Source organism: Oryzias latipes, chromosome 10 (genome assembly GCF_053564925.1).
Source record: "Oryzias latipes strain Hd-rR chromosome 10, Olatipes_Hd-rR_3.1".
Lineage (NCBI taxonomy): Eukaryota > Metazoa > Chordata > Actinopteri > Beloniformes > Adrianichthyidae > Oryzias > Oryzias latipes.
This window is the reverse complement of record NC_136246.1, coordinates 1,686,338-1,700,946: the sequence shown is the minus strand read 5'-3', so window position 1 is coordinate 1,700,946 and position 14,609 is coordinate 1,686,338. Positions and strand designations below refer to the sequence as shown.

At 38.8% G+C, this 14,609-nt stretch overlaps 1 long non-coding RNA gene across 2 annotated transcripts; it reads left to right on the top strand.

Moving 5' to 3' along the window:
- The first annotated feature begins 262 nt into the window (after window positions 1–262).
- LOC105357178 (uncharacterized) lies at window positions 263–4,850 on the top strand. 2 transcript variants are annotated; one of them, XR_013658271.1, is made up of 6 exons: window positions 263–688; window positions 2,315–2,543; window positions 2,675–3,129; window positions 3,227–3,383; window positions 3,488–3,574; window positions 4,418–4,850. It is a non-coding gene; the product is annotated as an uncharacterized LOC105357178 (long non-coding RNA). The 2 variants fall into 2 exon arrangements; XR_013658270.1 differs by lacking the exon at window positions 3,488–3,574 and having other exon boundaries at window positions 271–688.
- The last annotated feature ends 9,759 nt before the right edge of the window (window positions 4,851–14,609 follow it).

Below are 14,609 nucleotides of genomic sequence, written 5' to 3'. Positions count from 1 at the left end.
CTTAGATAAACATAAATGAACAAGAATGTATGTTGGGTTAATGGTGCTAGGTTTAGTTAAACACAAACACACGCATGCACTGGCACACATGCATACACGCATAAGTGCATATACACACACTTATATATTGGTGGGTATAAAACATTTAACACATTGATGTCTGAACTAAATAAAGGACATTTGGGATCATATTTGGATCACCTTAAATGAACAAAAAATAGATCTTACATTTGAAACAAATAAAATACACAAATAAAAATAATCAAATAAATAAATCAACTTTAGGACGGTACAGATTTATGGGGTTCAGTTTGAGTTACTTTATCTTTGTCTTTAAAAATCCCCCTTCATGCAGCCTTACAAGCTGAAAATATTTTCTTTTTTCTTGATCTTAGTCTGCATCATATTGAACAAACAGAAGCCTGGAGTAACCCGATTTGAATTTTAAACTGTATCACAGCCTCACTTGACACAGATTTCTGATTGGTTGATCACAGTGGGAGGGAAAACTCTGTGGTTGACGTCACCAACGGGCCGGAATCTGCAAGCGGGAGAAGTGCAGAGAACGAGAGACTTTTGACGACCGTTTGTCGTATTTTTTCTGCGTTTTAACAATCCGTGGGATGAATCTCCAACATTTTTTTGCTTGTCTGGAAAAGATTCAAGTAAAATCTTTGAAGTTTGCACGGTAAGTTTGCGATTTCTTTCCTCCAACTCTGAACTCAGTTGAATGCTAAAGGTGTTTTAAGCTAGCTCCGCCAAATGCAGACGTCTGGGCTACTCGCGGTGGCTTTGGCTGTATAAGTAATTATTACATTTTACAAAGGTTTACTTGTGCTTTTTGTAATAAAAAATAGAGACATTGAAGAGTTATTTGCAGTGCAGAGTTTACAGGAGGAATGAGCCTCGATATTTTTCCAAACGCGTGAGTGCTAAGTAACTGTTGGAAGACATTTTGCTCTGTCTTCATTAAGTTAAGGGTCTGCATGGTTCATCCCATTCACAGTGTGACGACACCACAGACCATTTCCATTATTGCAAACTTCAAAATGTGCAGTTTCACTGTATGTTCAATTTTTACGCTGTATAAGCTTTTATCTTGTTTAAAAGATCATCTTGCAGACGTTTGGCCTGGCATGTCATCTTTTGAAACTGGTTATGGACATGTGTTTAAAGTAAAGTCATCATTAACTGCTCACATGTCTAGAACAGTGTTTTTCAACCAGTGTTAGTGTGCCGCGGCACACTAGTGTGCCGTGGGAGATGGTCAAGTGTGCCGTGGGAAATTGCCCTCATTAACTGATCTAAAAACATTTTCCATCTCCATGATTTCAGCTGTTCATCCAAACAGGCCCTGATAAAACACTGAGGAGTTAGGAATATAAAAGATCATAAAATACTTTTTCTTTGCGTTTATTTTATTTTATTAAAGACATTTTGATAAGGTACCGCGATTCAGCTGCACCATCGGCTGAATTTTGGAAACGTCCCGTCCCTTTAACTGTCTCCACCAATCATTCTTGAAGGCTTAATCACATGTCATCAGTCTGACCAATCAGAAGTGGTTAAAGTCTTCACTTCCTTGTCCCGAATTAGCTCGTAAAGTCGCTCAGTTCTAAAAAAAAAATAGCAGCTAAAGCTCGTCTTTAGCGGTGTACCTTTCCACAGAATCCGGTATCAGACCGTGGAACAAGAGAACAAAACAATGAAGCTCCGTAAAGCAATCTCCGGCCGTTTTATGCACTACATCTCCCATGATGCATTGGGTTGTGAGTGACAGCGCATACGGAGATCTGTTGTTAAACGTCTTGAAACCAACGAACACACATCAAACTGTTTTTAAATCTTCTAACTTAACTTTTATTGCATCTTTTAGAGAAAAAAACAGCTGTAGCTTCCAGCTTTTTCTGCTACAATTATCTCAAAAATGCATGTGAGATTGTGGAGGGGCTGTAGATCAATACAGACTATGAGTTTCTCCTTTTTTTTTTTTTTCATTTTTGGATGCTGGTGTGCCGCGGGATTTCTTTTAAGGTTAAAGTGTGCCGTGGCTCAGAAAAGGTTGAAAAACACTGGTCTAGAAAGCATAATCTGAAAATTTAAGTATGCATATTAGGGAAACATGTTCTCAGCCCTCTGTCAGTGGTGGAGATGTTTAGAGAGCACAGATGTAGCTAAGACAACAAATGTCAACACTGATATGTACGAGGATTTTAGTGAATCATAAATCATATTTAAAAACCTTTCCAGATCTTACTATGTGCTGTATAAAATGTGTGTACGTGATGTTTTTTTTCCCCCTCTCTGATTCAAGGTGATCTAAATTCTACACGTGAAAATGAGTGAATCAGAACCCATGTTCCTCCACACTGCCATTACGGAGGTCCTACCAGAGCCACAAAAGACATCCTGGAAGAACACTTGCAGTCCATTGGAATAAATGGAGTTGTATGAGGATCTACGATTCATAGAAGAGGCTGACTTGCTGCCAGCTTTGAGACCTGTTCAAGCCCGGAAACGTCTTGCTTTCTGGAAATTGAAATGTGAGTGTCAAACATTACAAATGAGTTTTTGTAATGCACGGAAGTGGATATGAATATGAATGGTAACACACTGACAGTACAGTATAAACTTAATACACTTATACTGTTTGTTTGTTTGTTTTTTGTTGCAGACCAAACGCCAGAGAACAGCACATCGTCATCTGTTGAGACCTCACCAACACAATCATCATCACTTTTGTTATAGTCACCGAGAAGTTTGTCATCCACATCTTCCAGAAGCCAAGGACTGTACGTACATTGACTGGGAGGACAGCTTTGAAATTCTATGGAGTAAGTTTTCTGAGGAATTTGTGCAGAGGGGAAAGAGACCTGGCCCAAGACTAAGGAAGGAAATGGTTTGCACTCTTTTTGCAAAAATGATGAAAGCAAGACGTTTTTCCAAACTCTAAAAGGCTGCAGATGATGCGGGGAGAGCAGAGTGGCTGCTCAGAAGAGATGAGATGTTAAAGAGATGCTCTTTCTTCTGCTCTGCTACTTTAATGAGGAGGATGCCATGTTCTTGTAGAAGATGCAGACGAGGTCCAGCTGCAGCAGGTGCCGTTGACTCCAACTGTTATTGTATGTGGTAAGTAAAGTTTCCAGTGTTAAATTATTCTAAAGGTTTTGTCTTTGTACACTGTACATGAGTGACATGTTTACTTTATCCATTGTTCTGTCTTTAGGACAGTCTTGCTTTTCCCCAAGGAGGTTCATGCTCATTTGGAACCGCTCCATCATACACAACAACATTGCAGCACTATGACTGATGTTCGGAAGCTACTTCTGCTTTAACAGTCATTATCCAACTGAGCTGGCTTCAACCCTGGAGTTTCTGCAAAGGTACATATTTATGAGTGCTGTCATGCGATTCATTTTTGGGTGTGGTTAGTTAATCATGACCTGCAGTTAATTATTCTAATTAATCTTTTATTAATCTAACTCAGGGCTGCTCATCCCTGGTCCTTGAGATCTACCAGCCTGCTTGTTTTCCAACTCTCACTGAATTGCTTGCTGCTGATTACCTGGACCAGGTGTGTTCATTCAGTCAGAATGTGGAGACGTCTGGTTGAGCTGATCAACAGCTAGCAGGGCTTGGAGATCTGGAAAACAGTCAGGGTGATGGATCCCAAGGACCAGGAATGAGCAGCCCTGGCTAACCTAAAATTTAGCTTTGAAAATCCTTATTTTGGGGTAATTTGATTTAAATAGCAAGATTGTGTCACATTAAAAGAAATAAAATACAATTTAAAGGGTGGCTTTATGAAGTTTTCTAAGTATAACAGACTTTTTTCCAATCTTTACTTTTGTACCACTAAGGGATAATTCTTCAGTCTCAAACAGAACAAAGACCTAAGCCAAAGTGCTCTCATTTAAAAAACTAATGGAAATATTCTGAACAATCCAAAAAATATTGACCACAAAATTCTTAATCATAGCATAATATATATTCGTTGAAATATCTTATTCCACAGTTTGCTGTCTGACACGGTCAGCCCTCAGCGTCCCAATTAAGACATGGGTATTATTTTTCCCTTGTTAAGAGCCCACCATGCAAAATGAGACTTTTGATCATTTCTTAAATGTTTGATCTGGACTGTATCATGAAAAATGAAATGAAACAGATTTGAACCTTATTTGTTAAATAGTTAATGCCCATAGTATGCTGCATTTAAATTTTTTTAACTGAAACAGATGTCCTCTCTAGCGACGTGTGGCTGCTTTTAGGGATGACAGAAACGTAATCTTATGGTAGCATTATGCAGCTGCTTTTATAAAACTACAGTTTGCTTCTAGCTTGAAGTGTTATCTTTGTTTGTTATGTGCGGTCTATTATCAATTTACTCATGCCAGATTTTAATGTTCTTGTCTTACAGCTGATGTCCTAAGATGTGCCACTCTACCTGGTTGGGAACAAATTGAAGAGGCCAAGCTCAAGAAAGCCTTTGTCAGCAAATGTAGGGCAGAGCAGGTTCTAAGGCCACTGCTATGATCTACAGTATGCGGACTGGTTTCTCTTCCATCTTTTTTCTTATTTTTAATCTTAATTTTGTTCTCAAATTGGTTCATGGATTTGATAGTCTGCAAGTTTCAGAGAATGTTTTTATGTTTATGTTTTTATAATGTTGTTTTTTTTCAGTGTGTTGTTTAAAATCTGGAAGTATTCATGACCAGCATGTCAACCAGATTGAGTACGCCACGGTTCATGTACTTAATGCATTTAATATTTTAAAAAGTGTCTAATACTGCTACCACAATTCAAATGCTGTACTGATGATGGTGCTGCCCAAATAAAGTGTAAAGCATTTACATTTCTAGTATTGTTTTTACTGTTACTGTATATCAGTGGTCTCCCATCCTGGTCCTTGAAGGTCACTGTTCTGGATGTTTTAGCTGTTTTCCTGCTCCAACAGATCTGCTGCAGTGGTTGAATTGCCTCCTCAAGTTCTGCAGGAGGTGGTTAATCACCTGTTGATTCACATCTGGGGAGCAAAGAAACATCTAAACCCTACTGGATGGTGGCCCTTGAGGACCAGGATTGGCGACCATTGCTATAAAAATAAATTCTCTTTTCTTTCTCAAATATATCTCAAATATCATTCTCATTAACGGCTTTGGTTAGACATTCAAGAGAAATGATTAAGACATGAAAGAGACATCAGACAGACAACGATGAGATCTCTTTTAGGACTCATTCTTCTCAGATTTGTCTCATGAACGTCTTAGGTTCGTCTCTCCCACTTCTTAATTATTGCTCAAACCGTTATCTCAACTCAACCTCATTTGTCTCAGTGATGTCTTTTCTCATTATAGCTTAACTCTTGCTCCTAAGGGACCCTTAGGAGCAAGAGTTAAGAAGCATATGATCACAGAATGATACGAATATGAGACGCTCAAACTGATCTCAAGAGACGAGATCAAGCAACATATGAGCAACAGATTTTTCCTATGGGAAGCGAGCCCAAGTGGATAAGTTACATTTGTTTAGGTAAGTCGTATTATTTTATTTTTTAATTTATTTTATTTTATGACTTTCGCCTCTGTATTATATAATTTTTGCTTCTTTGGTGTTCCTTCTAGTATATGTCCTGTATTCATGACGTCCTCCACGAGTTTGTATCTTCGAATTTTGTTCTTAATTAAAAAATTATGTATGTTTTGCAGTATGTCATCAGATAATTATTGCGTGTAGTTAAAAGAAGTTGTTTGGGCAAAGTTTTACGTTTTATGTTTACCGGGTTGGTTGGCGCCCATTTTAAATTAGCTAACCGTTACTACTAGCTACTAACCGCTAGCTCTGGCAGAGCGGCAGCCACAGCCACATCATGTATCAGTGGGAATTGCATTTTTTTTCTACTACATTTCATCACAGGCTCTGTGATTTGGTAATCGTAATATTTTCGCGTAACTTGTATTTCACATAGTAACCTTATAAATGCAAATGTGGGCTAAGCTAACTGCCTTACGCTAACGTGTTCTCGTATCTTCTTTAGTGAACCGGCGCATTTGAAAAATAAAAGTTTTCGCTAAGAGCTGAGGTAAGTTTTAATTGTAATTTAACAACATGGTTGCAATATTTCAGACACGTGAGCAGCTCGCAGTCCAATTAATTTTTCAGCTAAGGAGATCATTTGACCTTATTGACAAATTAAATTAATTATAAATAAATAAAAAATGTTCAAGCTTTCTTAAAATGATGTTATGTAGCAGTTGTAACTTTTTCCTGAATTGGGCCCAGGTTAAGAAAGTACTAAATGCATCATATAGTTTGCTTAAATACTCAAAAACGATTTTTGGCCCATGGTTCTGTTGTGATTTGTGTTTACAATGTCAAATATTTTAAAATAACTGTTTTGTCTCCCGTTTGTTCTTATGAAAACATATCCTCTGAAATATGTAATTCTAGCTAATGCACACGTATTAAAAAAATATTAATATGTATCATAGATTACATATTGTAGACAGAGTATTGAGGCCATTGTAAAAATGCAGCGGTTTTTCCAAGCTACCAGTAGCTTGAAAAAGCTTAGAAATGTGTTTAACATTTTTTTTTTTTTTTTGTAGATGTGTGTATGTTGAGTTTCATCGCATCGCAAAATGTCAACCTGCGAAAACAATTTTATTCTGACCTGGATGCTGATCTTGTTGAGACGGAAGGCAGCTCCAACCGGCAGGTTCTATGGAACTTTCTGCACCTCAATGATAAACAGGTGAGGTGTAACTGCATGGCATAATCAACATTATGCATTAGTATGGCTAATAAGGGACTGACTTGGGTCGGTTCATATTAATCACTGAGCGTTTCTAATTCAGTGAATGTCTGTAAATGTTTACTTCACTGGAGAAAAAATATCCATGTTGATCCCAATGCATTTGTAGATATAAATGTAATCTCAGCTAATGTTTAGTGTATTTTTTTTAAATAACAGTACAATTTAAAGATAATTTAAAAAAGGTGAAGTCATTTGAAATATGTTTGCCATATTAATTTGTATATGTCTCTGTGCAGCAAGAGCGACTGCTGATGTCAAACGTAATCCTGTCCAGTACTGGCTTCCCATATACAAACGTGAGGAGGACCCACAATTCTTCAAAGTTTGGAATGAAAGTACCTTATGATGGATAATGGTTTATTCACTAAATAGTACCAGTGACAGTGTGCTGGTTAATACTCCAGCTGTGTAGGCAATATAACTTAACCAGAAAGTCATGCCAAAGCAATGTTGTGTGGCAAAGCACAATAGGGACAAACCCTGTGATGAGAGCCCTTAGCCAAGGCTCTCATAAAGACGTCAACTTAGATTTGGGCTTCAGGATCCTCCGTCATCTTTCTTGGTGTTTCTTTCTACTCATATTTGTTTTTAATCTTGGTAAATATGTGTATATATGTGTATTTTTAAAAAATTGTCACTGATTGCTGCTGCTGTTGTGTTGGTAAAGACTCTCGTGATGAAGCTGAAGGTGGAGGAAGTCCACTCAGACCAAGCGAGTTTTCAGCCCATAGATAGTGATGTTTCTAGAAGAATACCACAAAGTAAAAAACCTTTATTCAGAACTAGTGTATTTTTGTCCTTTAGTAATTCTGTTTTAGTCTTAGGACTTCTTTAGGTCAGATGAACAGTTTCTCCACCTTTCCTGCTCCTGACCTGTTGTGTTTTCCATGTTTGGTGTCTGAGGATGTAAATCATTTATGAAGGTGTCCACTAAATGGTAAGCACTTATCAAACAAATTTATTAAAAAAAAATGTTAAAGTGAAAGCCCATCAACCAGATTGATCTGTCTGGGGCAGTCTTATCATTATAAAATCGTTTAAAAAACAAGTTGACTGTCATGGTCAATTTGATTATTTAAAAAAAAAAACCTGGGGCGACCACAACGATAAATAGGCCTCATAGTTCAAAGAGTCCATAGTCAAAGACCTTTGAGGAGCATGTATCCATAATTACATAAAATCTTGGATCTGTGAGATAGGAGTAAAATCACTTAAGTAAAGACCCAGAGATGTCCACCCTGCTGAAGGACTTGTCCTGTTCTGCATTTAATACAGATCCTTTCACTTTGAAAATTACACCCAGTGATAAAGTTACTGTTACAATTGAAAAACATTACTTATTTATTTATTTATTTATTTATTTATTCAATTCAATTCAATTCAATTCAATTTTATTTGTATAGCCCAAAATCACAACAACAGTCGTCTCGATGGGCTTTGAAGTAAAACATGAACTCAAAAGGATCACGAATACAAAGAGTTCAATAGGAAAATACTAAAATGAACTAACAAACTGACTAAGCTATACTGGCATCCCTGCCCTTAGACCCCCCTTCGCGGTAAGGAAAAACTCCCAAAAAAACCGGATTCCGGAAAAAACGAAGAAACCTCAGGGGTGCCCACATGAAGGAGGGATCCTCCCCCAGGACGGACAGGCGATTTACCAGAAATCTTAAAGAAGAATTAACTTATCTAAATCTACAACTACATATATAAAGTCCAGCAGACGAGCTTCATCCAGCCGTGGTTGGGGGGACAGTCAAAGGCGCGAGTCGAGCCTGAGACAGGAACCACAGCCAGGTGTAGGAGCAGGAGCAGAGACGAGGTACTCAGTCAGGTACAGAGCAGAGACGAGCCAGAGATGAGCCAGAGGCAGGATCCACAGCCAGGTGTAGGAGCGGGAGCAAAGGCGAGGTAAACGGTCAGGAACTGGAGCACGGATGAGCCAACTGGAGTCTGGAAGCACTCCCACTCCCCAGGAGGGGAGAGGAAAAGAGGGACAATACATGAATCGCACTGCACCAAACAGAGGCATGGAGAACTAAATGATGAATAATGATCAAGAATAGAGAAGAGAGGAAGGGTAGAAGTAGAAGAGAAAAGAGGACAGAACCCCAGTGCACCATAGTTACCCCAGCTTCAACTTCTAGCAGCCTTTTAAAAGAAATAGTTATTAAGTTTAATTTAAACAAATTAACATTAAGTTAAATAATCTCTGAATACTAACTAGACTGACAATAAGCCTGTCCAAAGAGGAATGTTTTCAGTCTAACTTTGAATGTAGAAACTGAGTCGGCCTCTCTTACATGAGCTGGGAGTTTATTCCATAAAACAGGGGCTTGGTGGCTAAACGCTCTACCTCCAACCGTACTTTTACTAATTCTAGGAACCACAAGCAGTCCTGCATTTTGCGAGCGAAGTGTTCTCATTGGATGGTAAGGGACTATGAGGTCCTTAATATAGGACGGGGCCATTCCATGTAAGGCCTTATAGGTTAACAGGAGGATCTTGAACTTGATTCTAGAATCAACTGGGAGCCAATGGAGCGAAACTAACACAGGAGTGATGTGATCTCTTCTGCTGGTTCCAGCTAACAATCTAGCTGCTGCGTTCTGAACAAGCTGGAGACTTCTTAAGGAACTCTTAGGACACGCTGCTAACAAGGAGTTACAGTAATCCAGCCTCGACGTAACAAATGCATGGATGAGTTTTTCAGCATCACTCTTAGAAAGTATATTTCTGATCTTAGCAATATTCCGCAGGTGAAAAAAGGCAGTTCTACACGCCTGAGATATGTGAGCCTTAAATGATAAATCCTGGTCAAGTAAAACCCCAAGGTTTCTAACTGTGGAATTGGGGGTTATACTTATGCCATCCAGGGAGACTATCTGAGCAGACAGAGCATCTCTGAGGTTTTTAGGACCAAGTATAATGACCTCAGTTTTTTCTGGGTTCAAGAAGAGGTAATTAATTGTCATCCAGGTCTTGATGTCTCTGATGCAGGCGTTCAGTTTCTCTATCTGGTCATTTTGGTCAGGCTTCATGGATAAATACAACTGCGTATCGTCGGCATAACAATGAAAATTAATGCTGTGTTTCCTGATTATGTTTCCTAGGGGTAGCATATAAAGCGTAAACAGGATCGGTCCCAAGACCGTAATGAAGATATTTATTAAACATGTAAAATGTCAAAACAAGTGTTTATTAAAATTTTCTGCAGGTTCATTTAAGCACCACTAGATGGCTCCAGCGTCAAATATCTCATGATTTATATAAATCATTTTATATTCCATAAGAATGTACATATGTCCAAAAAAAAAAAAATGTCCACATCAGCGACCCCCCGCTCAAGTTCACAGAGTACACTACTACAGGAACCTTCAGATGTGATCAAAAGACCAGGAGATCCCATTGCAGTGACCCCATTCACTGAGAAGGGTCAGTCAATGATCTGGAGGATCCCTCTGAGGAAAACACTGGAGTTACAAATAAAATAAAAAAGGAATACAATTAAAATAGATAAATAACCAAATCAGTACATGAATAAATCTTAATAGACAAAATGGTAAATGTGAATTAAAAAAGAACATTTCAATGAAAAAAAAAAAAATTATATATACAGCATGTATATGGACGAGTTGCAAGACTTATAGACGCTGTACTACCAGCCAGTGTCCATAGGTGAAGTGACAACACTGTCGGCATTCTAAAGTCACTACAGCATCAGCCAAAATATATAAGAACGGACAAGTTGTTTGGGGTCACCACTTACTACTACTTCCATAATGAAGGTTTCTTGCTGATGTCCTTTTATTTCCACCTGTTTTTCGATTCAGTATTCCCCTCATATTGTGGGGGTTAGGTACGACGGAGTTCTATTGCCAGTTTACAAACCTTTTTTTTTTTTATTATGACTTTTGAGTTGTTAATATACGGAAATAAGTCATTACTATTAATCTACGAGATGTAAAGTCGTAAATTTATGAGAAATTTCGTAAATATGCACATTTTTCCCTCGTAAATTTACAAGTTTGTATCTCATAAATTTACAAGATAAAAACCCATAAATTTATGAGATAAAATCTTGTGAAAAAAGAGATAAAAACATGTAAATCTACGACTGAAAATAGCATAAATCTACGAGGAAAAAACGCAAGATGTAAGTTGTGGAGCATTTTGTGAAGCTTTATTTCCGAATAGGTTTCAAAAACAAAAAAATTTGGAACCTTTTATCACCTCAAAAACAGTTTATTGTCAGTGTAGCCGGCTTTTGGGGTTCAGTGTCTGTAAAGTGGAGTTTCATATGTAAAATAAGGAGTTCAGAGACATGTTTGGGTGTCGAGGACCACTATTTTATTTTGCTTTTCATTCACGCACCCTGAAGTCCATTTGTCTCATGACATCATGGACCTATCATGCGCAGAACACCAATGTGTAAACAGTTACAAAACGCCCCCTTCTCCAGGTGAAATGTCCAGTTTCAACATAAAACAACAAAGAGGAATGAATTATTAGTTATATTTGCTTTAGAATGTTGAAAATGCCAAAAGGTGCTCCTCCTCAGACAGAAGCGTCACACAAACTTGGAAATCTTGGTTTCATGGAGGAAAAAAGAAAAGAGAGAAGTAAACAGCTGCAGGGATACCAATGTCTTCATCAACGGGCTTCAGAGATCCTGCAAACCACCCATCAATAAATAAAACATTATTCATTCATCTTCTGCTGTTTTATCCCTTTTGGGGTCACAGGGCTGCCGGAGACTATCCCGGCCACTTGTGGGCGAAGGCAGGGGACACCCTGGACGTTCGCCAATCTGTCGCAGGGCCACAATCACACAGCCATTCACATTCACACCTAGGGACAATTTAGATTGACCAATTAATAATAATAATAATAATGAATTTTATTTATATTGCGCCTTTCTAGACACCCAAGGTCGCCTTACAGATAGAAAATAGTAGAATACAATTAAAAGAAAGACACATTTGTTAAAAACAAACAAAATAATAGAATCATAAAATTAGTTAGGGTGGGTATGCTTATCTGAAGAGGTGGGTTTTCAGATTTTTAGCAAACTACGGGAGTGAGTTCATGTTTCGTAGACCTGAGGGAAGTGAGTTCCAGAGCTGGGGGGCAGAGCGGCTGAATGCTCTGCCTCCCATGGTGACGAGCCGAGCGCTGGGTGTAACAAGCTGGAGTGAGGAGGCCTACATAAGGGAGCGGGTGGGAATGGCAACATGGATACAGTCAGACAGATATGGAGTGGCGAGGTTATGGAGGGCTTTGAAGGTCAAAATAAGGATTTTATAATTAATCCGGAGAAACACTGGTAGCCAGTGAAGCTTCTGTAGGACGGGTGTGATATGCATAGTGGAGGGGGTTAACCTATGAAGCATGTTTTTGGACAGTGGGAGGAAGCCAAAGATCCTGGAGAGAACCCACGCATGCACGGGGAGAACATGCAAACTCCACACAGACAGGTCCCCCATTGATGTTCTGGTTCATGTCCCACAGCCAGGACTTGAACCGGGGCCTTCTTACTGTGAGGCAAGAGCGCTAACCACTGCACCACCGTGCAGCCAAAAAATATATAAAACATTAATAAATTGTAAATCAAACAAATGAGCTTCCAAACATTTGGAACATTATCAATAAACATTCAGCTCACCTGTTAAACTGAGTTTAGTCCGTCTGCTCTTTGCTCGGTCTGTTCACTTGCTGCTGCTCTGTATGCTCATTTCGACTTTAATTTCGTGAATTAAATCGTTTTTATCTCGTAAATTTGCTGGCTGGTGTCACTGAATAGGGCTTGGTGCAAAAACCTGTGCTGTCTTGTACATTTTGCCGTTCCTTCACAACTTGGTTGATCGAGGGTGCTCCCTGTCCAACTTGCGGGTGTAAATGGTCGCCATTTCCTGTCGACATGTGGGGGTGGATGCTGTCCCTGTTGACGCAGCCGCCTGGTCTCTCTGTTTTTTCAGGGTGCCAACTGGCTGCCCCCCCCCCCCCCCCCCCACCCTGTTGCCTGGGGGATCTTTCGTGGGACCTGTCTCTTGTGCTGGAGGTGTGTGCTCTATGCTGTTTGAGCCTTTGGCCTCCACACATGCAGAATTTGGAGTACCGTCATGTGCAGCACCTTTATAGCCTCTGGGAGTCCACACAAAGTGACAATAGTATCGTTTCATTTGGATTAATCAGCTCAGGTCAAAGGCAGGGCAGTCTGTGAGAATACCACCTGTTTTGTCTTATTGTTTGATCTGAGACTGTTCTAAAATATTCTCACATTTTGTTACTGTGATTTTAGCTCAGATTGACTTTCCAGTCATATACCTAAAGACTATATACAGCTCACATAAAAATATGAATACAAATTACAGATAATTGTTTCTAATGTTGGGGTCAATCCAGGAAAAGTCATTGAATTTCAAGTTGAAAAAATATTGTTTGGGGATTTTTAGAGAATTTTTAACACAATGGCCCGAAGACAAGAGCAGGGTTTTAATTTTTTTATACTTTGCACATTCTTGAAAATACTCACTGTTCCAGTCAGCTTTTTATCAGAGAATGCAGCTAGCACCGGGTATTTGACTTCCATAATGACAGACACTCAGTTGTCACCAGTATTTCAATAATTTTAGATAAATTAAACTAGTAGATTGAAAGGGCAGAAACAAAACATTCTTATTTTTGGAAGGCATTTTTAGACCCTGTTGTGATCACTTATGCTTCAGTGAATTTTTATATTTGTGCTTTGTCCCCCTGCTGTCTGCAATTTCCTCTTTTAATTTAACCCCTTACCTGCAGGGTCACTGCTTATCTGACTGACAGAGCTTTAACTCCCTGCAATATGCAGACATCCAAAGAGCCTGAAGCACAGAAAGATTACAACATGACAAAATTGCGTGAGAAGATAGAACAGAGGACTTTTATAATCATGTCAATCATCTTTGACACAGGCCCCCTGTATTATTAAGATTTAAATAGATTCTAAAAAAAACTTTTTTTTACATTATCACTGAAACTGACTGATTCACTGTCAACCACTGTGAGAAAAAACAGACTGCCACATAAACCAACTCACTTTCTTTTTTTTTACTGGCATGTTTTTAAACTGAATTTGATCTTAGACTTTGAACACCAATTAAACTAACCAATTACACATTATTCCTGAAAATACTGACAGTGAACTTAGATGACAAAGGCCATTTACCTCTGTCCTGGGTACCCTCTTAAAAAAAAAAAACAATCCCATAAAAGGAATCTGCATTCTGCCATGCCAGAAATGAGGCCCCCATCCTTCTCCTCTCCTTTCTTCTCCTAGAGCAATCAGAGCACGCAGGGGTGGGCTGCAGCCTTTGTCTCCTTTGCTCCCGCAATTGGCCACCAAGTGGCAAGCTAATGACGAGAGCCCTCTTGAAATGGCTTCAGAGCAGTACAGCTTGTGATGCTTGATGAGCAGGCATAATGAATGATGTAGGGCAAGCCCTTAGGCCGCCCCCTGTCACAGAACAACCAATATCACCAGCGGAATTACTTTAAATACCGCAAGAAGAAAAAGCAAAGGAATGTGGCTCATTGACAAAATGCTACGAAATGTATTAGCAAAATGCACACGGTAACACTATACAATAGATGTTTAAATACAACACAATATTGAGTAAAACTCTGCAAATCTGAATAGATATATTTTTTATTATTCTGTTTAGGTTAAGATCGTTGCAAAAAAAGTCGCAACAATTTTTCAAAAAATGATGCAAAATAAACTGTTGAGTTGAGGTGAAAATGTGTTGAAATA